This window comes from Schistocerca cancellata, chromosome 11 (assembly GCF_023864275.1).
Source record: "Schistocerca cancellata isolate TAMUIC-IGC-003103 chromosome 11, iqSchCanc2.1, whole genome shotgun sequence".
NCBI lineage: Eukaryota > Metazoa > Arthropoda > Insecta > Orthoptera > Acrididae > Schistocerca > Schistocerca cancellata.
The window spans coordinates 24,073,713-24,097,715 of record NC_064636.1 but is presented as its reverse complement, the minus strand read 5'-3'; the positions used below and the strand labels follow the sequence as shown (position 1 = coordinate 24,097,715).

The 24,003-nt window shown below is 39.2% G+C and overlaps 1 protein-coding gene across 2 annotated transcripts in view; it reads right to left on the bottom strand.

Annotated features, from left to right (window-relative positions):
* LOC126108943 (zinc finger protein 354A-like) overlaps positions 1–24,003 on the bottom strand; it is a 120,586-nt gene that overhangs the window by 58,721 nt on the left and 37,862 nt on the right. For both annotated transcript variants that reach the window (XM_049914324.1, XM_049914323.1), the window contains exon 2: positions 5,543–5,629. The gene's annotated coding sequence lies outside the window, so the exon portion shown is untranslated. The remainder of the gene's footprint in view (positions 1–5,542; positions 5,630–24,003) is intronic.

Sequence of the window (24,003 nt, the reverse complement as noted above, 5' to 3'; positions counted from 1 at the left end):
GATGACGAGAAAGCTGGCTAAAATTCTCAATGCATGATGGACACAATAATCCATTTAAGGTGCTCTTTTCCAATTGGCTCGCTCTTCAGTAGGATTTGGAAATACGAAGGTCAAACCCGAGAGGGGACCATCACATATAGGCCGAAAAGTTTGTGACTCCTTTTAGTCGCCTCTTATGACAGGCAAGAATACCGCGGGCCTATTCTAACCCCCGAACCCACAAGGGGGGGGGGGGGGGGGATGTGTGTGGGTGCCATCAATTTATTTTACCTAGTTACCACATTACTTATGTCCATAAAATTCTAAAACAGTTTGTCTTTTTTTTAATTATGTTATCTCATTTGCACATGATATGTTAACTGAGGTACAGTTTAAAAACAAATTTCATATAGAGGACAATTTTTCTCACATTTGCATAACATGTGCCAGGACTAGGGTAAGGGAAGACTGATTGGATAAAGATTCTTAAGCTGCCAGCTATCTCTCAGAAATGCCATTCACAGTGGTGGTGTTCATGCAGGAGTTCCATCCTCATTAAATGGAAAAGTTCAATTTACCTACAAGGTATCAGAACAGTAACCACATAAAAAATTGCACAATAGTCAGATATGTATAGCATCAGACTGGACTTTCCCAGGTCAGACATTCCATGCCACTCAAACATATTTTTTCATTTTTGTTGGCAACAAAGTGCAATGGTGTGTACTATCTAAAATAAGATTGATGGGTAAATTCAGGTAACGGTTAATGGCTGCAAAATTAATATGTGAAAAACCAAAGCTGCAGAATGCACATGCAATGTTTCCTCCCGTATTTATTGAATATGAAATGATTTTGTGGCAAGTTGTCCTTCATACAATATTCATTGTGTGAGAATAGTTTATTTCATTGATGTTTGTTTCATGACTCACTCTAAAAATTGTAAATCATAACATAAAAAAATGTATGTGCACCTGCTACAGTGATTACAAAATCAACTGTACTTTCTCTCTGTCATCTACCTCGTAACCAATGCACTGACAGCAGCTGGCAGCAGTCATCAAAAGAAAAAGAGAAAAAAAGAAAACCTTTAGTAGACTCAAACCCGAAAACTTCAGAATACTTGTAAATTTACACACTGTGCCCTCATGCTACTTTGCAATTTGTGATCATTCTAAAATATTTCATCTTGTTGACACGTCTTGAATGAAAGCCATCAGAATAAACATTTTTAGGCACTTTAAACCACATCAGCATTTAGTTTGTTTTCCTATTACTTTGTCAGAGTTAGTTTGCTACCTTTTAAGGCCAGTTCTGTATGACAAGTTTTGAGTTCCAGCAAAATTAGTATTTCCTTGTACCCTTCATAATGTTGTAGAATTTGTGCAAGATAATACATTTATCCACATTGTCAATGTGCTGGCATACACCTTCGCCAGCACACTGGACAGTACTAGGAACATTGTATAGCAGGTGCTGGACTAGGTGCACTTATGACAAGAGAAGATCAAAACATGGCCCCAAGCTACGCAATGATAACCCCCTGGTCAGCATGCATATAGGTCGCCGCCACTGCTGCCTAAGTGTCTCAATCTTAGTATCTCAGTACGTCACATCACAGTGTGCTCTAGTCTTCCACAGTGATAGTCATCAACTCGCACAAAGTTAGTTGCCAGGCATGTGTGAGAAAGACGGAGTACAATTAACAACATCAGAACTATAACAATTATTCCACCCTCTGCCACACACGGTAAGTGCAACCAGATTTCAGTTCTTTTGACTTAAGAAAAAGCCAGAACAGACATACCATCAGTGATATACTGACTTACAGGGTCTCACTAGGAAGTGTAAATTCAGGTGTAGTTGTAGCAACTTTTGTAGTGACATGATGATCTGTGATGCAATCACATACAATGTCCCTGATAGCAGAATCAGAGAATGGATTCTCACGTCCTCAGCTCCTTCGCACCATTAAGTGTTGCACATGTTACAACAATTTGATTCCGGCACCATAGTCACTGATAAATTTCATCAGGTCCAGATTTGACAGATCGAGTCACCTCTTGCCTGCAACTACCCCCGTCAGCCACCACAACAAGAGCACACACAGACACGCAGACAGCCTAGTTAACAAGTAGTCAGGCCTGTAAATCTAATGAAGTCTTGCCCTTACTGTTTTGCTCGCCATAAGTGGCAAGATTGACCATCACACAATGCGACATGTTACTCATGTGGAAAGAAAGGCCATGGCCAGGCAGTCTGCTTGCAACGGCAGAACGCCAATTCTGCTCTGCTCTTGCAACAACATGTCTCGTGCACATTCTGTGACTGCAGTCTTTTGAAAAAGGACTACAGGCTCTAAAAATAATTCATGTAAGGTTGTGCCCTCATCTCACCCCAGTGCGGGCCATGCCATTTTAACCAACTATTTGAAACACTACAAATTGCTGGCCATCAAGTTGACTTTCAACTGGACATAAGTGCTTCTGTAACTTTTTCTTAATGATGCCACATACGAATGGTTAGGCTCAGCACACCTGTCAAAATCTAGCACGCACCCCACTGCATACAATGGACAGGAAATCCCAGTAGTTGGACAGTGTAGTTTGCCTGTCATTTACAAATCTCACAATAGGATAGTGGAATTTACTGTATTGCAATCAGGAGGCAGTGAAAATATTTTTGACTTACATTCGTTTGACTTGTTTGGTGCTGCATGAGGTAGCTGCGCAGTCTGAGGCACCATTGCCACTGCCATGGTTTGTGCACCTCTCCCCCCCTCCCCCTCCCCCTTAGCATCCAAAACAATGTACTTCCAGTGACTGCTTTTAATGCAGTGTAGCCAGTTTGATTAAGGAATGTCCAGAACTCTTTTCTGATGAACTTGGAAAAGCTACTAATTTTGTAGTGCATATTACCCTGAAAGACAATGCATAGCCTAAGTTTCTCCAGGCTCGGCCTGTTCGCATTGCTTTATAAGATGAAGTAGCCAGTGAATTAAAAGAATTGCAGACATAGGTGTGATTGATCCCGTACAAGCTAGTCAGTGGGCAAGTTCATTGGTTTTGATGCCAAAGCCTATTGGTTGTATGCGCATTTGTGTTGACTTCAAAACTGCAGTCAATCCACAGACAATTGACACTTGTCCATTGCCTCGTCCTGAAAAACTTATGGACAGGCTTGGTGCAGGCCATTACTTTTCTGAGATAGGTTTGCATGATGCTTATTTTCAAATACAAGTAGATGAAGAATCACAGAAAGTGTTTGTTGTTAATACATATTTAGTTCTGTCCAAGTTTTTCCATTTGCCCTTTGGCAGTTCTTCTGCACCCACCATTTTTCATTACTTGGAACAGCTGACTGCTCAAGTGCCATTCTGTTCGAACGACCTTGATGATATTGTTGCCTCAGGTCGTATGCCAGATGAACACATTGCCAATTTGCGTCCTCTCTTTCAAGTGTTGACAGCTGCAGGACTCAAGTCTCATCTCGAAAAGTGTGACATTTTTCAGACAGAACTATAGTACTTAGATCATGTGATAAAGTGTCAGGGTGTGCACTCCCTCCAGTCTCATTTGCTTGCAATCCATGACCTGCCTGTTCCTCGCAATGTATCTGAACTGCAGCCAGGAAAAATGACATACTATATTCGTTCCATTCCGAACGCTTCACAGATCATTGCTCAATTAAATCGCTTGTGTCAGAAAAATGTGCCTTTCATGTGGATGTGCAGATAAGAACCTCAAAAATGCTTTGCTCTGTGATAGATGTTTAGTACATTTGATCCTGCCAAACCAGTGATTTTGCAAGTAGATGCTTCCTCTTACAGAACCAGCACTGTGCTTTTGCACAGAATTGGTGCACAATACTCACCTATTGCTTTTGCCTCAAAGTTGTTAACTGAAACTCAGTGTAATTATTCACAGATTGAAAAAGGTCTCGCAACTGCATACGGTGTGACAAAATTCCACCACTATCTATTTGGTCACAAATTCTATTTAGTGACAGATCACCCATCTTTATGGTCCTTGTTTCGTCTGTCAAAGCTGGTTACTAGATGTACTGCTCAAAAATTGCAACATTGGGCTTTGCTTCTATCCTAGTATCAGTACAAAACAGCGTACAGACCTACTGCAAAGCATGGCAATGCTGACACTTCCTCACCTTCTGATTGGCCCCGACTCTGATTTCAATTTCTCTGACACATCTTGCTGCCAGATCAATATGCAGGACTCTGAATTGTTGCAATCTTTCCCATTTAATTACAGGAAAATTGCAAAGGCCATGGAAGCAGACCCCAATCTGAAGATTTTGTTGTGTTACCTTCACCCATCTTTGCCTCCTTCATTGAACAGTATTCACAACTCAGTAGTGCACCAAAAGTTTGCTCATCGGCATAACCTTTCAGTACAAGGTGCTGTCTTAGTATAATCTGACAGTGGAAAATCGTCTGTGCTCATCCCACAGTGTTGCAAAAGGATGTGTTACACCTGCTTCACCAAGGACACTGGGGAATTGTTTGCACTAAACAGTTAGCATGCCAGCACTGCACTTGGCAGGGCATGGACATTCACACTGAACAGATGACATCAAAGTGTCGCGCATAAGCGGAAAACCAATCCACTGCACTACAGACATTCTCAGCTTGGCCCAAGACTCAATCCACATGGCAACGAGTGCACATTGAATTTGCAGGACAATTCTGGAACACTTGTTGGCTTATTGTTTTAGACTCTTTTAGCAAGTTTCCATTTGCAGTACCTGAGAACTCTACCACGTCATGCAGCACCATTCAAGTGCCGTCCTCAATTTTTTGTATTGAAGGGTTGCCTGAAGCCATTGTTATGGACAATGGACCTCAGTTCATCTCACATGAATTTGAACAGTTTTGTGAAAGAAATGGCATTCGTCACCTAAAAAGTGCTCTGTTTCACTCCCCACGTCCAACAGAGGACCAGAACTCTTCATACACACTTTTCAACAACAGATGGCCAAGCTTCACACTTCACATCTCAGCACTTCACCCCTCCTGCCCTAATTTCCACACCACAGACATTGCTCATTTAACACAAGCTTTACACACCCTGGTGCCTTTTCCATTTGCACTGTCACTGCTCCCTCCTACTCATTGAAAATAATATTTTTATGATCGGGAAATTTACACTGGCTTGAGGAGATGGTTGAAACTTTACAACTAGCCTCATAGTCAGTGAACAGTAACGTAACTGGGCTTGCAGGGTAGATACTGTGTAAACTGTATGGTACGGTAGTTGTCATTGCTATTCCTGACCTTGAGTAACAGAGAACAGTCTGTGTGTAAGAGAGCTGTAAACGAACAGCCCAAGAAGAACTAGAGGCAACCCCTGAGGCCCAATATCAATTGTAACAATGATGCCAAGTAAGCTGAATCTCCTCATTATCTTAAACTTATTAGCATTATGGAAACACCAACAAATTAAGACAAAAATAAGTGCTACATATGTTCAAACACACACTGCAGCTAGGCACAAAAAATAAACAAACTTGGGAGGACGGTGTGTGACCATATCACCAGTTCACTCACCACATCTTCCCTCGGCACCAGCGAGGGTGGTGGGCAGCAATCACTCTCTGCTTCCAGTATGGCATCCAGCACTGCCTTTGTGGAATCCTGACAAAAGACACAAAAATTAGATGTCTGTAGCAAAGCAGATATACCTCGATGCATTCAAAAGTTGTGGATGCAGAGGCCCCACCCAACAAAAAACTGGCAAATTCTGGCACTCAATTTTTGTAAAACATATACAGGGAAAAATACATCTGTCTTCATTCAAAACTCGTGTTTTTAATTTGAAAAGCAAGATTGTTTAGAGCTTTGAGAGTCCATCTTCAAATCCTTAACATTATTTTGTCTCTTTGGGACCCACTGGTCATATTACATTAATACAGTTTTATCTTATGAGAAATAATTGTAATTTACAAGAGGACCTTGTGGATGGTCCTCATAAATATTCTGCTCTCAAGATTTGAAGGTGAGTGCCCTGATATCAATTTGGTTTGATTCTCAAAAGCATAAATATTTTTATTTATAAATTATTCAATTATTATCAATGTTAATTAAAAATGTTGAGCCAAAACTTGTTATGAAAATAACACATTTTTAATTACTGCATAAAACTATGAAAAATTAAACAGAAGATAACAATATTACTCGTGTGCCTAAGTTTTCTTTTGATGGTAAAGCATTTCAGATACCTGTACAAAATTTTAATTTAGTTTCATGTGATTAGTAATTTTACATAAAAGCATTATTTTCATTAGTGTGTTCATTCCATTCTACAGAATCTGACATACTGACAGATATTTAAAATCTATCAAATGCCTTGCCTTGTCATACTATATGCCACTGAATGCGCTACAAGAAATTACCTGAAATCATTGCCATTTACCATTTATCTGCCAACACATGAGGCATGCAAAAATTTAGTTTCCCCTGATAAAGCTTACACTGACTCTTTCAGGCTCTATCAAACTGGCATATGCAGTACAAATATTTGAGGGAGCTACACAGCTGCTCACTCCAGACGAGTTGTAACCAAGACAATACAGATGTGTGCACAATTTGTTATCCCTGAGGAATGCCGCAAATTTAGTAAGGACAGCGATGTCATTTACAGATCTCTACTACACATTGAATGGATACTTCTATTTCTATCCAATACTGTGGCAAAAATGTCTAGTGTGTGGGACACTATAATTAAGGAATCTAACGAAATAAAGATGCATGAAAACTTAATAAGTAAAGATGGAGGTTTCAATTTAAACAGGGTTTGGGTCTGGCATTAGTTTATTAATATCTTGCCAGACATCACAGCCATGTGATGGAAAACACAGAGAATGTGTGTGTTTTGTGGAATAGCAGTGTAGACTCAAAAAACAAAAGATGACCAAGGGGCATAATGAGTGCTACGAGTCAAACTCACAACCAGCTCTAAATAACGATGTGAAGCCAACAATAGTTCACAATCTGGTTGGACCCAGGCAGCTAGTACACACAACAGCACAACATGCATCCCCTGGTGAAGAAGAGATGGTCAATCATCGAAATATCGAGCAAAAAACTGGCATTGACAACTTGGCTGAACAGCACGAAATGCATCATCAATAAGAAAAACATCTGTATTCTTTTTAGCATGAAACCAACACCAATCAATCATAAATTTTATGTCAAATATTTCCATAGAAGGTTTTAGACAGAAACTGAACCAAATCTGCTGCACTGTTAAACCTTATCTTTCAATGTAAAAGCTGTAAAGATTGAGTGATAAAATATGGCAGAGTAACTCAATTAAACTCCTGCAGTGCATACATAAATCTGGAAAGCATGTAAAATTTCATGGTTGATTCATTCAAGTCTGTAAAGTCCTATCTGTTAAAACTAACTTTAAGGGCTTATGCTCCACTTTCATCCTGATCCCTTCATATAATAAAGGTATTACACAGAATTGACACTTTACCAAACTCAGGTGGAATTCTTTTCAAGACAGAATATTTGTGTGTTCCACACTCATTTATTAACAGTTGAATGTTGCACCATTATTTTGTGTGTATGACTCTCACCTTCATCAGTAATTCAATTCTACTTAGCTTGTTTCCTACCAGAATCAGGCAAATATTTTCAGGTACTATAAATAATTTCTTATTCCAATACCATCCTGATAAATGTTACTGTTATTTTCAAACTGTGTTCACAGCAAAATTCTTAAGGGAGCAAATCTACTGTCAGACTGTTCCTGGCATGTCCAACTGTTGAAAGAACTGTCTATAAGATGTTCTAGAGTAGATATCAAGCTTCTGTACAAAGAAAACTTTTTTCATCAGTGACAAGTAGCCCCAGAATATTATGCCTTATGAGATAAGCAAATGAAAGTAGGAAAAGGTCAAATTTCTGAAATTTTCATCTCCAAAACCTGCTATTATCCCTACCACAAAAGATGCAAACGTAAGACATTTAAAAGACCTGTAACATGTAACTTCAAGCTCACATTCTTATCAATATAAAACAACAAAGAAGCTTTGTTTATTATACTTGCACTGACAGCAAAAAAGAATTATTACCGCTTTTTTAATAAATAACGTTATTGACATATAACAAGAACAAAAATGGAGCTACTATTGATTCCTGTGGTACATCAGTAGTGATTATTCCCTATTCTGAAGAAGCTGTTTCCTTGTGCACACTTCATGGATTTCTTAATGTGGAACTCTGTATCCTTTCATAGCAATGAAATAATCAATTATTAATAATATAATCAATATAATACAATCAGTCTTTCCTTTTCATACCGCCCAGTTCTTCCACCAGAAGAAGGAGCCACTGGCTCTGAAAGCTTGTGAAAGTTAAATCCTTTTGTGTGTGTGTGTGTGTGTGTGTGTGTGTGTGTGTGTGTGTTTTCACCTGCCACTGCTTGGTGAGTAGATTTTTTTTACATTATACTTTCTGTATCCTTTTAGTTAGACATATTTAAAACATGTTACCATCAAGATCTCTGCTACCACAATATTCAAGCTTCTCTAGTGGAATACTGTATTTACTTATTTTGCATTTTCTGCCTCCCTATTGTGCTAAGGAACTATCTTCCACCTACAGTAAATTAAGTCTTTTTTGCCAGAAGTGAGCAGCAAGAATACTGTATGAAGGAAATTACTGCACATCTTGAGAAACATTTTCGAGGATCTTCAGTTTCTTACATTCATTTCCCATACATTTACTCCCTAATGGTTTTTGCTGCAAAAATCTGTGTTGGCTGAATTGCTATCTACACAATCACAATAAAAGACAAAAATAATTTTCATGTAAATTTTCTACAGTTCACAGCAGAGTCTGCTGCAAGAGCACACAACAAGGTCCTGAGTAGGAAATCCCATCCGGTTAAAATGAAATTACAAACGTACCACATAAGGCACTATTTCCTCAAATTATATAACTGGATTCAGGGGTTGAAATGCTATCAACATGGCAAGTAAGTGTGTTATTTGTAAAGGCAAGTATTAACGCACTGTAACAGGGCTTAGTATTTACACAGATGTAGGTAATTATTTTTTAAATACCAATGTAATAAAGTAAATATTAAGTTAGTAATAGCAGATAAATAGCATCTACACATTGAAACTGAGGAGACAGCAGTTTTTTAAGTGGCAGGTTTGTTTCTAATGTACTCAAATTCACATGGCACAGGTGTGAATTCATTATGAAATGGAAGGCAATTTATAGGAAGGGAAGAAGAAGTAGATGAAGATGAGATGGGATATATAACATGCTGCAAGAATAATTTGATGGAGTACTGGAAAACTTAGTCACAACAAGGCCCCCTAGAGTAGATGGTAGTCCCTCAAAATTATTGAGATGAATGGGAGAGCCAGTCATCAGAGAACCATTCTAGTCTGCAAGATATATGAAACATGTGAAATGTCCAGGGCACTCAAGAGCAATGTAATATTTGCTGTTCCATAGACGACAGGTGCTGACGTGTGAACATTACTAAACTAACAGTTTCATAATTCATGGTTGCAACGTACAGACTGGAATTATTTACAGAAGACTGAAGAAACTGGTAGGAGGTGGCAGAAGCCAGTAGAAGCACACCCATTATTAAGCTCAGTCTGGGCTCAGACGTGGCAACATTGAACCTATGCTCTATCTTAAAAGACAGGTCAAAGTGAACCTAAATTTATAGAATTTTTTAAATTTATTGACAGTATTTGACAACATCGACTGGAATCTGCACTTTAAAAATTCTAAAAATAGAGATAGAATATGGAGAACGATAAGTTATGTAAAACATGCACAGAAACCAGAATGCAGTTATGAGTCCAAAGACATGAAAAAGAAGTTGTAATTGAGAAGGAAATGAGACAAGGTAATAGTCTGTTCTCTATACGATTCAGTTTGCACACTGAGCAAGTATTAAAGGAAACCAGAGAGAAATTTGGAAAGGGAATCAAAGTTCAGGGATAAGAAATAAAATTTTTTTAGTGATAACAACACTGTGATTCTGTCATGGACAGCGGGTCACCTGGAAGAGCAGTGTTCAACTCTCTTGACAAGAGGTCTAAGATGAACACACAAGTAAAACAAGGACAACTGAGTGTTGTCAAAACACATCAGGTGATGTTGAGGGGAAAAAGATTAGGAAATGAGAGACAAACTACTCCATCAGTTACACTGTATTGGTAACAAAATAACAGATGTTAGCTGAAGCACAGAAGATAAAAACAGACTGGCTATAGCAAGAAACTTATTTCTGAAAAGGGGAAATATTAACATCAAATATAAATTTTTAAGTGATAGTAAGTTATTACTCAAACTGCTTGTAGGGAGTGTAGCCTTCTATGAAAGTGAAACATGAATTATGAGTAGTTCAGACAAAAAGAGAACAGAATAGAAGCTTTTGAAGTGCGGTTCTACAGAAGAACTTTGAAAATCAAACAAGTAGACTGAATAACTGATCAAGATGTTATAAGTTTCATAATGGAGGGAAATGTGCAGAGTAAAAATTGCAGAGGGAGACCAAGTGATAAATAAAGTAAGCAGGTTCAGATGGATCTAGGTTACAGTGGTTATGCAAAGCTTACAGGCTTGCACAGGATAGATTAGCAAGGAGAACAGCATAAAATCAGTCTCTGGGCTGAAGAACATAGCATAACAAGAATGAATAGCAATAAGCAGTATAGTGATAGTTTTTTGTTAATATGGTGTACTGACTGAGCATCTATGAGTTGCTTCTCAATTTTTAATGTATAGCTTGACATCTTCAATATCCCTGTATGTTCTCAGGGTGTATACGTGGACAAGGAAAAAAAAAATTCCCATATTTTTCCCAGATGTCCCAGTTAAAAACACCCTTTTCCCTGAGTGAATATACACTTTTTCTGTTTTAGATGACATAATACTTTCTCTTGGTACCATAAAACTTATCAACCCCAACCCTTTGCATGGTTATGGTTTCACACACTGGTGTAGAACTTCTTGGTACATCAGAAAATGAACCCACATCCTCCTCTAAAAAAAAATCACGCATTTCGGAAAGATCTTTTATGTGCAGCAGCATGTATGCTTCATATTTTCGTGTTATGAAAGTATATATTTTAATCTCCCCAAACACAGCATGTTAGTTTCCAAAGCATTGAAATCAAGATTGTGATGTGCTTTAGTAAGCCAAACATATCTGATGTCATGTACCCTTGCAGCCAACGATAGCAGGTATTCAAAGCATAGGACATGTGACGTAGTCTGCCAATAGCAACTAACATCATTGTTCAGTAGTGCGAACACATAAATATGAAAGGTAATGGTTTAAACTAATATGCCTAGTGTAGCTACAAGAAAAGCTATGAAACTTTCTGGCAGATTAAAACTGTGTGCCTGAGTTCGAGTCTCGGTAGGGCACACAGTTTTAATCTGTCAGACAGTTTCGTATCAGTGCACACTCCGCTGCGGAGTGAAAATCTCATTCAAGAAAAGCTATGGTTTCACATATAATATTGGTCTTTTTCTGCACATGTTACACTTTAATATACATTGCACAAATGTGCCAGTAAAATTTTAAATGATAAATAAACATCTAGGCTCATAATTCTTCTAAGTGGTTGGCCCTCACAGTGTTAAGCATCAAATGAGAACCAAATCTTCTGCGATTTAAGAAATTCAAAAAACATTCGCACACATAACACAATTAATCTTACTTTTACTTTGAAAGTGATGCTTTTCAACCACATTCGCAATACTTTCCTGCAACCTGTTCGAAATAGTTTCAGTAGTTGTCAGAGAGCATCACGAAATGGTGTAACTGCGTGTGCACATCTACAATGTGTAGGAAGCCCACATGTTCATACCTATATAGCATTAAGAGATCTAACATTACATTGTAAACAAAACAGAACATCAGAGGATATTCCAAGAGCATCACAATTTCGTAAACCAGACTAATATGCATAATTGGGATGAAAGTGCACCTGCGTATGTGCAGATTCACAAAGGAGTAGGTCCCAATTTGATATTAAGCTTTTCAGTGTGGTTTTAAGGCTGCAAATTTTTTTGGAGTACCAGTACTGTATTACCTCACATTTGGTTCTTTATTATGGGATAACGCCATACATGCCAGAAGATGAAAACAAGCACCTGTAATTCAGCAAACATTTCACACTAGGCAATACTGTGGAATGAAACACTTCATTTCAAATAAATTGACTGCCTCTGTGGAAAACATTAATAAAAGTTAAATTTCTTTAAAAAATCAAGAAAATTATCTTCAATGTCCTGCAAGGAAACTAATGCTTGACTGCCAAAATACTGGCAAAAATATAAAATCAGGGAACTAAAACTAATAACATATTTTAGCTTTTCATATGCATGTAGATGTATTTTATTTTACTTGCTAGCTCTCGGCCACAGAAATTCATTTTGTTTTCACCTGATGTGAGAGTTTAAATGGAGAAGAAACAGCAAAATCACGAAACCTAGAGACAGGTCACGTGAAGACTACTGCCCTCTCCACTGCTACTTAGACTGCTCTGTAGTTGTGTGAATCTGGCAGCTTCGGCCCACCATAAGAAATTTTCCAGCTGGTGTCTGGTTGTATTGTTAAGACTGCTGATACAGCTGTACTTCAAGCAGCTGTAAGCAGGAGCAGGTACTACCCATAAGCGATTCAACTGTGTATGCGCAAAAGCTCACTGTCAACTGCTCAAACAAACCTAACATAAATCATTGTGATGTCATGGTCATCAGAAGCAGTTTTTTCTTATGGAATATTGCATAGTCTTTGTCCTAAAGCCTCTGACACATTTTAGTATTGGCAGAAGCTTGTGTGTGCACTCTGTTTTGTCGTTGGAAAGGGCCCATTTCCTTTGCAACTTAAGTTTATTTTGGTTTTCTTTCCCATGTTTATGTTGTATTGCTGCAGTATTATTCTGCAGTGGTGAGCTGAAGTAAAATTCTTGGTTAGAGTATCAGTTCTTACTAGTAAAAATTACATAAATTTAACTGCAAACTAAAACAATGAAAAATTCTTGGAATTCTAAAAAATTCCCGACTTTTTTCTCAATTTCCTCCTAGATTGAAAAATTCCTGGGTTTCCCAGTTGTCCTGGGGTGTATACGCCCTGTTTCTCCTTCTTGGTGGAATCTATGGAACACAATGAATGATTTAATGGATGAATGGCCACCCCTTCCCAGCACCACCCTCACCTCTATGGTTTAAACGCATTCAGGATTGTCACCAATAAACACAAACCCAGAAATCTATGGAAGAAACAGCAGCATTATTTCTTTTCCATTATATTTTAGCATTTGGCCCTTCATACCAGCACCCAATAGTGAGTCACGTGTGCTCCAGATTTGGTTGAAATTGTTCCAGCCATTCCAAATAGTATGACCAGTTTTCCTAATGTACAGTCAGGTATATTATGTCCAACAAAGGCTTCCCAGATTTAGAAAATAAATAGCATGGACACAAAGACTGATAGAAGAATGCAACAAAATGCATGTTCATTGTGAAAGTTGTAAGAATTTTTACACAAGTTTCGAAGCAGTCGTTACAAAATCTGCTAACATATGGTACTGTAATTCAATACATCCTGTCTTCACAGTACTCCGAAGCCTGGGGCAACCAATTCCACCACTGAAATGTGGAGTATATCAGCATACCAAAGGAAGAGGTAGAAATAATAATGGATTCAGTTGAACATTGTATGTTTCTGGTACTGAAGTACCACAGGTTAGAACATTGTATTATAGCAATAAAGTGCAGCTTTCAAACATGATTTAATGTTAAGTGCCTATTCACAAACTCTTTGCCAAATTCGAATGGACAAGATAGCATGGCTGATGAACTATTGAGGAATGTTGACTGACGGTCAACAGTAGTTACTCATGAAAATTTTGACATATTTTCTGGGCATATTCAGCAACATATCACGAAATTCATACAGAGAATCCAGCACTCTTAAAACCCTGGAAAACAGTCTACACACTTCCATACAAAATATAAAGTTACCCACTGCATGCATTTGACTGCATGTGATTTGCAGACGAATCACACTTCCAACTGAATAGATTTGCAATTATAGAAAACTGGAGAGATTGGAGTTCTAAACGGCCCCACTTACGGAAAGTGAAACCATGGCATTCTCTCCAAGTTACTGTTTGGGTTGTGGTATGCAACAGAGGCATTACTGGAATTTTTTTTGCAGAGAATCAGTAACCAGCAAATGGCTCATTTTATTTTTGGAACATCGTACTTTTGGCAAAATTTGTCACCACACAACAAGCACTGGATGACTGACCATCCACCATGTGTTTACGTAAGATGGGCCCTGCCATACTGGACCAAAGAGCTGTTTCACTTTCTTGATGAACACTTCAGAGATAGAGTCATTGCACTACATCATCTCAAATTTACTCACACAAGCAGGGATTGGTCTCCATATTCATGTAATCCCACTCCTTAAGGCTGCCATTTTTGAGGCACATTGAAGAACAATGTCAACTGCACATTGGATGAAATTTAACCATCAGTCCATGAAGCAAACTAATCTATTTCCATTGGGACATGAGAATATGTGATGGCAAATTTCATTGTTCATTTGTGCTTCCTTGTTATCTCAAGTGATAGACATTTTAGAAATATTTTTATGTAATTGCAAAGACAGCTTGCAGCAGATCCAGAGAAAATGTAGGGTCACACTGGCAAATGATACAACACAAACAAGGTTAAACTCAGACCAGGGAAACATTAAAACGGTGTATGATTAAAATTCTCTCTCCTAATTTGTATTAAAGTTCTGCTGTTTACTCCTATCGGTAGCTTGATATTCACTCGGTTACACTGGTATTTTTGAGGAGGAGGAAGAGATTACTGTTTAACATCTTACAACAATACAGTCATCAGAGATGGAGCACAAGCTCAGATTAGGGAAGAACTGACAAGGAAAGCAGCCATGCTCTTTCACAGGAACCCTCCTGGCATCTGTCTTAAGCAATTTAGCGAAATCACAGAAGACCTAAATCAAGATGGCTGGATGTGGGTTTGAACTGTTATCCTCCCTAATGCAAGTCCAGCATGCAAACCACTGCTTGCTACCCCCCACCCCCCCTCTGGTATTTTTGAAAGAAATAATTAAATACTTAGTCTATTTTACATTATATTACTATTTGTCATAACACTTTACAACAAACACTGCTGTATTCTATATAGCTAACAGAGCTTTTCATTTATCAAAGAAAGATGAACAAATAATTTGTAGAAAGACTCCACTAAAAGAGAGTGTGTTCGCTGAAAATGAATTTTATTATCAGCAACAAAAAGTACTGAGCACTGACTGTAAGAATTTCAAGACCCTTATAACTGCCTCTGCAAGATGTGATGTTACATACATAATGTTCTTACTGCTAGATTAAGCTTAACAAAAAACTTATTTATTTTAGGTGCACTGTCCCAGATGATATACCAATAAGACAACAGGGTGTTAAAATATGCAAAATAAACCAACATCCTTGTGTTTATGTCAACACAATGACAGATACTTATATGATCAAGTCACAATGAATGTATCTTTTCTGTTAGTCTATGTACATGTTCAGCCTCTTTTTACCTAATCCAACTGAATCCAAAATAAACTGACAGACTGTGTTTCATTAGTGTGCCACAATGTTTGCTTCTGATGGCTGTATATTATTTTTGCTACTTTGAAATATAATAATCTCAGTTTTTACAAGACGGTGACAAACTGTTTGTTGGGCACTATTTGTAGGCTGTTCTACTACCACCTGATGTGTTCCTGATAAGGTTGAGGACAGATCTTTGACTGGAATGCCTGTGCTATCCAGAAACACTGTAAGGACATTACGATGACTACTGAACAATTTGAGTAGTAAATTTTATAAGGAGAGACTATATGAAAAACATAAATGAAGGAAAAATCAGAATGTAAAAAACTGTACTGGCAATGCATTCAATATGGAACAGGTACTTCACAGAAAAATAAAATACTATTCAGAAATCAGCTCACCTTGCCAGGTTATGATGAACCAATGAGAAACATGTCTGATGTGAGCAAACCAGTGTGCACAAGCAGTACAGAATGAGCTATATATAAGAGCACCTGGAATTAAGATAAGTAAAAGGGATTCATCTTTGTTCAAAATTAACAAGTTTGCAAAGTGAGTAACAACAGGATAAGAGCAAGATGTTTTGCAGTAGAGGCAGGAATAATTTGTTAGTTATGACTATGATTTGTCATTAAAGTATGTAATATGATGAAGGAATATATCAGAGGCGTTAACAAAGAATCAGATTGGCAGAGTAGGTTGTTTGGTTGATTCAGGGAAGGGGACTCAACTGCGAGGTCATCAGTCCCATTGCATTAGGGAAGGATGAGGAAGGAAGTCGCCCATGCCCTTTCAAAGGAACCATCCTGGCATTTGCCTGAAGTGATTTAGGAAAATCATGGAAAACCTAAATCAGGATGGCAGGACATTGGTTTGAACCATCATTGTCCTGAATGTGAGTCCAGTGTACTAACCACTGCGCCACCTTGCTCAGTGCACCAGAGTAGGGACTATCATAACATACTCCAGAAAAAAACTGGAGGCAACGGAAAAGATTTGAAGTTATGACTGAAGGAAACCAAATGAATCGACTGGGGGCTGAAACTAGAAGTGTCATTAACGACCAGTTTGATGAAGAACCAGAATTTTGAGAAATGTAATAACAGTCTAACTTGTTCAGAGGGCAAAGATAGCAAAAGGGATGCAATTCATAGTGAAACTAACAACAAAGTACATTCAGAGCAAAACTGTGCGAAAAATAAATTAGAAAACATTTATGGAAATTCAGCGTAGAAAATAGTGACTTGCAATATCAAAAATGTATCCAAGAAAACAGAAACAGACATTTTAAATAGTTTAAATAAGCAGATTGAAGTTATTACTAATTATTGTCAGGCCAAGACCATGGGAGTACTACAAACTTGTTCAGTTGTTGTTGATGGTGATGGTGATGATCTGAAATCTGAATCTGCATAAAAAGATGTTGACATAAAGTAGGTACCTGTAGATACAAATTGTATATAGATTGTAAATGAGAAGGTTGATAAAGTTAAATTGTAACAAAATGCCAAATGGAGGAGGAATTTGAAACAAATAAAGTTGAGATAAACTGTATGTACATAGGAAATGATATGTGTGATGAAATGAATAAAGCTGTAATAAAATGATCGATAGAAAATTGAGTCACAATGATTGAAGGTGAAAGTCAGATAAAGTTCACAAGGTAATCATCCATAATGATTTAAAAGAATCTGCTTCTGGTGCTTGTAAGAGTTTCAATAATTTTGAGATCGATGGTATTAACCTTTCAGTTGACTGCATTAGTAAATGCAGTATGCCATATTATACTTCAGATTAGGCTAGAAGCAGAGGTCAGAGAAATAATGACAAAAAGTAAATGGGGTGTTCACTGCTCTTTAGTGAATACTCTCTTTGGCAGATAATATTTCCCCAGATGGGTAAATATTCTCCACTTCTTGGCTCCCTCAAACTCCAGTTATCTTGTTTCAGAATTTACGTCACAGTATTTTTTTCTATTATCCTCAATCAAGAAGTATACTGAAAATTAAACGATGACCAAATTTCAGCATGTTAATACTTTAAAGTTCAAGTAAGTTCAAAAGATGAAAGCTGGTGATATTTCAGTTAAGTTAATAGCTAAAATGTTTTATTTTTGTCTCTGTAAACCTATTATCCATGAATTTTGGACAGAATAATTTGTCTTTCACACAAAATTAATAAAAATTAAGGTAAGCTGGTTGTGAAATTAAGGTGAAGCTGTTTACGTACCATAAAACATAATCAGAGAAATAAGGAGAACCACAGGCATTACAACTACTAAAATATGGCAGAACAGTAACAAAGAAAATGTTCCATCTTTGATTGTAGTTCCACTTCAGTGAACACATATACTGGTAAAAATTTTTTTTGCTTTAATGAGATTAAATATGTTCACTTGCCTACTAGTGTGTCATGAATACAGTATAGCAGTTCAACGTGAATAAAAGAAAAGGAATTGTAGAAAATGAAATAACGCTTGAAATTATTGTGTATTATCTGTTATGCAATGTTAAGTAATTGTTAATAATGGTGTTTCATTTCTAACGGTGAAGCATTATTATTCAAAGGAAATGAATCATGGAAATACAACATATTACTGGTGGCTCCCCAAGAAAAATGATGGCATGGTATGGGCATCAGTTAAACAGGAGACAGAACAATAATGTTGCTTGGGAGTATCATAAGTTTGAAACAGGATTCTATGTTCATAAATCAATGTCAGTCAATAACTGAATTCAAACATGCTGATAACCAAATACTATAACTCAATACTCAGACACTGTGGTTGGGCATCACATTTTTAAATGCACTTGCACCCATAGAAGACATGAATATCAACATGAAAGAATAGTTCTAACAGTAACTGGAATAAATGCATGTGTTGCACATTATGTAAGCATAATGTAAAAGTAGTACGGTACCTTAATGCCAAAGTAGGATGATAAGAAATTTACCATCAATCATTGGAAATTTCAGCTTACACGAGTGAAGTACTTGTAACTGGATTTTACTTACAAACTTTCCAATGTCTAGTGCTCTTACATTAAGCAGCACAAAATTCCAACACAAAATCATGGACACCACCTGATGGATGAACAGTAAATCAAGAGAGATAATGTGAGTATCTAAATAAGATTACAGTATTAAACACTTTAAAACCTTTAAGGGAATGGATTTTGACACATACAATTTGATAATCATGCCACAAATAAAGACGACGCTCAAAAGGAAACCAAACAGAAACTGAGTTAAAGGTACTAGATACATGTTATTCTGGGCAGTTGTGCAGAAACATATATGCAATAATTAAATGTCATTTCATTTCTAAGACATAAAAGTCACATACAAACAGCTTAAAATGTCATGACAGTTTTCCTTCCCATGAATACCATAGTCATCCCAAATACATCAACATGGTTACTCTGGTGTTCACAATTAAGTGCCTGGCAGAAGGTTCAATGAACCACCTTCAAGCTGTCTCTCTATCGTTCCACTCTCTAACAGCGCACGGGAAAAACGAGCACTTAAATTTTTCTGTGTGAGCGCTGATTTCTCTTATTTTATTGTGAAGATAATTTCTCCCTATGAAGGTGGGTGCCAACAGAATTTATTCACAATCGGAGGAGGAAATTGGTGATTGAAATTCCATGAGAAGATCCCATCGCAACAAAAAATGCCTTTGTTTTAATGAAAGCCACTCCAATTCACGTATCATGTCTGTGGCACTATCTCCCCTACTTTGCGATAATACAAAACAAGCTCCCCTTTGTACTTTTTTGATTTCATCCATCAGTCCCATCTGATGCGAACCCCATACCGCACAGCAATACTCCAGAATAGAATGGACAAGTGTGGTGTAAGCAGTCTCTTTAGTAGACTTTTTGCACCTTTTAAGTGTTCTGCCAATGAATCACAATCTTTGGTTGGCTCTACCCACAACATTATCTATGTGATCGTTCCAATTTGCAAATGTAAAGTGTTGTTTGGTAACAGTGGTTACATACATGTTAATGTTAATTATAACCAAGATATTTGAGAGTATCACTGAGAAACTTCAGTAACATTATTAAACTGAACCATGCTTCTTGTGCATAAATGTGTTTACAGACAGTAAGAGGGCACACAATATTCTGTACTGACTTCTACAATAATAAACCAAGAATTAGATCTGGGCACACTTGTGATAAAATTATCAAATGTAAAGCATAACTGGGTATTTTCATCACTACCAACATAATTAACACTTCCAGGTATCATCTGCTGAAGTGTGAATGGTAAATGGTTGCAGCCTTTGCACCACCAAAAGGTGACTGATACAAGCTGTGTAATGCTCTTTTTTTTTTTTTTTCTTTGTTTGTGGTTTTAGGGCGCAAAACTTCTATGGTCATTAGCGCCCAGCCCGTGACTTAAGACAGTAAAAAACCAAAATTGAAAACCAGCAGCAATGGGAACAAAGTCATAAAATTGGAGAAACTAAAAGTAGAAGGAATGCTTAAAAATCCACTACAGAAAGGGGGTGTCCCCAAAAAAAGCTTCAAATGACTGACGTCATTTCACTGTCACTAATAAACTGGAGAACGCGGTCGGCTGAGCGCGTGTCATCTGCTGAAATCGACGATAGATCAGGCGATAGCTGTAGACGGAAGCGTAACGGATTAAAATAGGGGCATTCAATTAAAAGTTGTCTTACTGTCCACAGCTGAGAGCAGTGGGGACAGAGTGGGGGAGGATCACCGCTTAAAAGATGTCGATGGCTAAAAAGACAGTGCCCTATCCGGAGTCTAGCTAAAATTACCTCCTCCCGACGACGCGTTCGGGAGGAAGAGGTCCAAGCGCAAGGAAGTGCTTTCACTTCCCGCAATTTATTACGGGGAAGTGTTGACCAATGCGCATGCCATAAATGAGCAACTTTGCGACATAAACCGCTCCGTAGATCGGTGAAGGGAAGCGACTGAATAGCTGGCCGAGGAAGAGAGACTGCAGCCTTGGCCGCTATATCGGCCGCCTCATTCCCACAGATACCAGCGTGTCCCGGGAGCCAGAGGAACGCCACCGAGACGCCCCCCAGGTGGAGCAAGCGCAGACAGTCCTGAATCCGGTGGACCAGAGGGTGCACAGGGTAAAGAGCTTGGAGACTGAAGAGAGAGCTGAGAGAATCTTAGCAGATAACTTACTGTATCCGCTGATGGTGGCGGATGTAGTGGACAGCCTGGAGAACAGCGTAAAGCTCCGCAGTATAAACCGAACACTGGTCGGGAAGCCGAAAGCGATTTGGGGTGTCGCCAACAATATAGGCACTCCCTACACCTAACGATGTTTTCGAGCCGTCGGTGTAAATAAATGTGGCGTCCGTCATTACTGCACATAGAGCAGCAAATGCCCAACGATAAACAAGTGTAGGGGTACCATCCTTCGGAAATTGACAAAGGTCACGGAGCAGGCAGATCCGGGGACAGAGCCAAGGTGGTGCTGTACCCCAAGTTGTCAAGAAGGTTTTAGGAAAGCGGCAGGAAAGAGAATGGAGCAGTTGACGGAAGCGGACTCCCGGGTGTAGTAGGGAGGAGGAGCGGCCTGCATACCCTACATCAAAGGAGGCGCCTCAGTTGGACCAGCGTTCGTGCTGGACGTGCAGACCGCGTGAGACGACGCTTCATCCAGTCCCAAACATGCTCAATGGGGGACAGATCCGGAGATCTTGCTGGCCAGGGTAGTTGACTTACACCTTCTAGAGCACGTTGGGTGGCACGGGATACATGCGGACGTGCATTGTCCTGTTGGAACAGCAAGTTCCCTTGCTGGTCTAGGAATGGTAGAACGATGGGTTCGATGACGGTTTGGATGTACCGTGCACTATTCAGTGTCCCCCGACGATCACCAGTGGTGTACGGCCAGTGTAGGAGATCGCTCCCCACACCATGATGCCGGGTGTTGGCCCTGTGTGCCTCGGTCGTATGCAGTCCTGATTGTGGCGCTCACCTGCATGGCGCCAAACACGCATACGACCATCATTGGCACCAAGGCAGAAGCGACTCTCATCGCTGAAGACGACACGTCTCCATTCGTCCCTCCATTCACGCCTGTCACGACACCACTGGAGGCGGGCTGCACGATGTTGGGGCGTGAGCGGAAGACGGCCTAACGGTGTGCGGGACCGTAGCCCAGCTTCATGGAGACGGTTGCGAATGGTCCTCGCCGATACCCCAGGAGCAACAGTGTCCCTAATTTGCTGGGAAGTGGCGGTGCGGTCCCCTACGGCACTGCGTAGGATCCTACGGTCTTGGCGTGCATCCGTGCGTCGCTGCGGTCCAGTCCCAGGTCGACGGGCACGTGCACCTTCCGCCGACCACTGGCGACAACATCGATGTACTGTGGAGACCTCACGCCCCACATGTTGAGCAATTCGGCGGTACGTCCACCCGGCCTCCCGCATGCCCACTATACGCCCTCGCTCAAAGTCCGCCAACTGCACATACGGTTCACGTCCACGCTGTCGCGGCATGCTACCAGTGTTAAAGACTGCGATGGAGCTCCGTATGCCACGGCAAACTGGCTGACACTGACGGCGGCGGTGCACAAATGCTGCGCAGCTAGCGCCATTCGACGGCCAACACCGCGGTTCCTGGTGTGTCCGCTGTGCCGTGCGTGTGATCATTGCTTGTACAGCCCTCTCGCAGTGTCCGGAGCAAGTATGGTGGGTCTGACACACCGGTGTCAATGTGTTCTTTTTTCCATTTCCAGGAGTGTATATGGTGGTGGTGGTGGTGGTGATGAAGTGATGTTCCGAGTGGCATTATATATACCATACATCTCTCATGGTTATTGAGGGTAATCTCATTGCTCTAAGGTACAGGGATGGTTGAGCAGTACATGATCCCTGATGATGTTTATAAACACACACACACTGTTACTATGAGTGCTATCTAGAGCTAGAACAGCACACTGAAATTAACTGCATCACTTGATATGAAAGTAAAGCAACTGTAGGTACACTTTAGACGCATCTGTGGAACAGTAGAATGAGCACCAGTCATGTTAAAATGGGCAATCATGACCAATGTGAGTCCACATCAACCAGGGAAGTCACTCAATGTCCGCATCAGAGTGAAACTGCGTGGTGTGGACATCTGCAACTATATGGTGGTGGGTATGATGAAGTGATGTTCCGAGTGGCATTACATATACCATACATCTCTCATGGTTATTGAGGGTAATCTCATTGCTCTAAGGTACAGGGATGGGGTTCTGCAACAAATAGTGTAACCATATCACCAACATTCTAGAGATAATTTCATCTTGATGGATAATTTATTTATTTATTTATTTATTTATTTATTTATTTACATGACAAGTTCCGTAGGACCAAATTGAGGAGCAAATCTCCAAGGTCATGGAACGTGTCAGTACATGAAATTACAACACAGAAGCAATAAAAGATAAAAATAAATGTTCATGATCCTGAAAAAAGTCAGTCCATAAGTTTAAGTAAACACTGTCAGCAAGACAATAAGAATCAGCTTAATTTTTCAAGGAACTCCTCGACAGAATAGAAGGAGTGACCCATGAGGAAACACTTCAGTTTCGATTTGAAAGTGCGTGGATTACTGCTAAGATTTTTTAATTCGAGTGGCAGCTTATTGAAAATTGATGCAGCAGTATACTGCACACCATTCTGCACAAGAGTTAAGGAAGTCCAATACAAATGCAAGTTTGATTTCTGCCGACTATTAACCGAGTGAAAGTTGCTTATTCTTGGGGAATAAACTAATATTGGTAGCAAGAAACGACAAATATAAATATACATATTGAGAGGACAACGTCGAAATACCCAGACTCGTGAACAGAGGTCGACAAGAGGTTCGTGATCTCACACCACTTATTGCCCGAACCGCCCGCTTCTGAGCCAAAAATATCCTTTTAGAATGGGAAGAGTTACCACAAAATATAATACCATACAACATAAGCAAATGAAAATAAGCAAAGTAGACTAATTTTCATGTCAAACAATCACTCACTTCTGATACCGTTCGAATAGTAAAAATGGCTGTATTAAGTCTTTGAACAAGATCCTGAATGTGGGCTCTCCACGACAGCTTACTATCTATCTGAACACTTAGAAATTTGAACTGTTCAGTTTCACTAATCATATGCCCATTCTGTGAAATTAAAACGTCAGGTTTTGTCGAATTGTGGGTTAGAAACTGTAAAAACTGAGTCTTACTGTGATTTAGCATTAGTTTATTTTCTACAAGCCATGAACTTAGGTCATGTACTGCATTATTTGAAACCGAACCAATGTTGCACATAACATCCTTTACTACCAAGCTAGTGTCATCAGCAAACAGAAATATTTTAGAGTTACCCGCAATACTAGAGGGC